Raw genomic sequence first — 3737 nt, forward strand, 5'->3', positions numbered from 1 at the left:
ATTACTGTGCAAGAAAAGAAACCTTTTGTTCACCTTGTGCAGAAATGGTGTGGACTTGTCTGGGTTCAGAGACACCAGGATTTGACCATCACACAGTGGAAATGTGTATTGTGGTCAAACGAATCAACATTCCAGATATTGTTTTGTAAGAAATGGATGTCGTGTGATTCCACAGCAAAGACAAAAGGACCATTCAGAGGTGCCCAAGTTCGGTTCTTGAGATCTACCTTCCTGACACTCGTAGTTGTCTCCCTGCTCCAACACACCTCACCTGACTCATTACTACTACTAATGAGTCTTTCATTGGATTCAGGTGTGTTGGAGCAGGGAGACAACTACGAGTGTCAGGAAGGTAGATCTCAAGAACCGAACTTGGGCACCCCTGATCCAGACCATTATAAGTAATATGTCTAAAAGCCATGGTCTGTCATGGTATGGGGTTGTGTCAGTACACTTGGCAATTACATCCGCCAAGGACGTCATAAAGTCATGGGCAGTTATTTATTTGTCTGTCTGTTAGCAGGATTATGTCAAAACTGCTGCATAGATTTTGATGAAATTTTTTACCACAGATAGATATTAGGGCATGAAAGACTACATTAAATTTTGGAGGTGATCTGGATCCAGATTCTGGAACAAGATTTCACTTTACATAGGCTTTGAAGGATTACATCAAAACTACTGCATGGATTTTGACAAAACGTTCACCACAGATAGATATTAAGCTTTGGAGTGGATCAGGACCAGCATCCTGATTCTGGATTATTTCTTAAATTTTCACCATTTTGAGGATCATCTCAAATCTGCTTGATGGATCTTGAAAAAAAAAAAAATCACATGTGGCTATTGTACAAAGGAAGACCCTGTTGGATGTTGGGAGGGATCCAGATCAATATGCAGGTTCTGCAGCACAAAGATACGACATCATGATGTAAAACCAAGATCAGAAAGACACTATTTTGTTTCAGCTTATGAACTGAATATCAGATTGCAACATCTTGATCAGTTGTTGTATTGTGATGTGGAATCTGGATCCAGGTAAATTTCAGGTCACATTGTGAATCACGTATCTTTTATTTTGAGTCCTCATCAACTCTTGGTGGATGTCAGAAATCTCAGGTTGCTCTTGTATCCTCTGTGATTTTCTGCATTAATGCAGAAAAGTGTATTGAGATTTTCGAGCAACATATATTGCTTTTGACATGACATCTTTTCCAGGGACATCCAAGCATTTTTTTTTCAATAAGACAATGCAAAACCACATTTTTGCACACATTACAAAGACCTGGCTGCTGAAGAAGAGTGGGACGGACATCGGACTGGCCTGTCTGCAGTCCTGACCTGTTCCCAACAGAGAATCTGTGAAACAATGCAAAGACAATGACCCCGTATTGTTGAGACATGTTTGCATGAAGAATAGGACAAAAATAACACTTGAAATGCTCCTTCCCTTGGTATTCCCAATCCCAAAACATCTTTTAAGTGTTCTGATTTGAGATTTGTGTGTGTGTGTGTGTGTGCGTTGCCTTAGGGCAGGCAGACCCATCGGTGTAAGTCAGAAAATGTTCACAGTGACACCTGCTGTCAATTTTGGAGCATTAACAGTTTCTTTGAACCATATTTGGTTTTGTTTTTCAGATCCTTGTCCAATGACCATCACCGTCTATGAACGGTGAACTGAATATCGACGGGATACCTCAAACCTTCAGTGACACAGCCGTCAGCTTAAAGTCTGCCTTTACCTCGGACCATGATGTATTCCTCTAAAATGGATCCCAAAAGACAGCACAGGAGCCTCCCTCACACCTCGGTGCAGCCTCAGTACACCTCCAAAAGACCGTCTTCCTATTCCCCCTCACCTGCGTCCTCACATCCCACAGACCTGCCAAGAGTTTCGACTTTAACAAACAACCTCCTGCAGCAAAAGAGCGGCATGTTTTCTCACAGAAGCCCTGCAGCAACTGAGCAAAGAGATGGAACGTGTTCGGCCTACAGCAGCCCGCGGGCACACAGGAGAGAGGTTCTGTCCTCTAAGGACACAATGGACAGCCGCACCAACGCACTCACCCAAAAGGCTTTGAGGGACCTCAAGCTTCGACGAAACACCAACAAGAACTGGACATTTGGAAAATATCGTGTTAGGAATGTCAACAATGCAGAGGATGATTTGTGCAGACTGAACATCCAATCAGGAAACAGGATGGGACGCCTCCATTACACCAAAGCTTCAAATGGAAATGAGATGTGTGGTATGATGAAGAGAAACATTTCCCACCAGGATTTAAGAACTTCAGATGGAGAAAAGCTCAGCAACCAATCAAAATGTTCTTATCAGACCTTCAGCATGCCACGCAGAGGGAGTGAGCCAGGAAAGGTCAACATGGCCGCCGTGGCACCCTTCAGGCTTAGGTGAGGGTTTACCTTCAGTGAGGACAGCTTTTGATGAATTTCTGGATATTGTTGCCTTGACATGGTGTTTTTAACAAGTGGAAGACTGTAGAAACCACAGGTAATGTGAGCATTTGGGTGACCAAACGTCCTGATCCTGACCTGGCTGCCCTGTTTTTTTTAGAATGTGATGACAATGTCTTGGTTTTCATTGGGTCATTAAATTGACTGGCATTTGGGGAGCTACTAATTGTGGGAACTATAGGCAGAATGGAACCAGACCATCTGGTAATTGTCAGAATGGGTCATTTTTGCTTATAATACACCCAAAACAAGTATTGATGAGATGATCAGGTCTCACCATTAAAATAATCAAGGTATTTAGCTACTATATAAAGCCATAGATCGGCATTAGAAGCCACAAACTCTTGCCAGAACAGCGACGGAATGGCAGAACCTGAGCTTGTGTGGTGCCATCTAGTGTTAGTGATGGTAAATTTTCCCAGTATGGCGATCTGCTATTCTGGTGATTAGTGCTAATTGGGACAGAAACTAGATACGTTTGTGCTTTGAACATGAAGCAGGGGGCATTATCTTGAGATTGGTCATCAATATCTTGACAGTACCGTTCTGCTTTCACCGATTAGTACCCGCTGCCAACTAAGTATCATTTGACTATCTCATTGCCGGCCAAGTGTCCTGGTTTTTGGTCATCAAAATATGGTCACCCTAGCATATACAGCCACTTATTGCTAGTTAGCATACGCTAATACTAACTGCTAATGCTTGAGCACATATGTTGACGATAACCGTTAGGAAGTGACGCGGTTTGTGGAAATCTGGTAATAGAAAGAAAACATATACAACTGCACCTTTTAATATATTTTTGAGAGTATTTCATGCTTTATGTTAAAAATGATCTAACTTTAGGTTTCAGATCAAAGAGAAGGTTGATGCTTCCCTGGATGACCTGAGTGACTGCTCCTCTGACTCCATGGAAGTCTGCTGTGATGATCTTGGTGAGTCACACTGAAACCTGATATTTCTGCTGTGGTTGCTTGTGTGAAACACTCGCAGAGTCCGTCTGCTGTCTGTCGTCCAGAAATAGAGAAAAGCCTCATTTTTGAAGTGAAAGGGGGCGTGGTTAGGACCAGCTCCTTCCCATTTAATGCAACAAGCATTGAAGCAGGTTATTTCTTAGACCTGCATCACACTAGAGTAAAAACAGGATGACAACCTCTTTTCGACTCGGAAAAAATGTGGTCACCTGGTGATGGCTGGTGCATGATTGCCAGGAGTTGCAGCGACCAACTCGATTAGGTTCCATCGCAGTTGCACCAACCGCCTGG

At 42.9% G+C, this 3737-nt stretch overlaps 1 pseudogene; it reads left to right on the plus strand.

The window, feature by feature from the left end:
* The first annotated feature begins 1665 nt into the window (after positions 1 to 1665).
* LOC117506061 lies at positions 1666 to 3461 on the plus strand (annotated as a pseudogene).
* The last annotated feature ends 276 nt before the right edge of the window (positions 3462 to 3737 follow it).

Source organism: Thalassophryne amazonica, chromosome 3 (assembly GCF_902500255.1).
Source record: "Thalassophryne amazonica chromosome 3, fThaAma1.1, whole genome shotgun sequence".
Taxonomy (NCBI): domain Eukaryota; kingdom Metazoa; phylum Chordata; class Actinopteri; order Batrachoidiformes; family Batrachoididae; genus Thalassophryne; species Thalassophryne amazonica.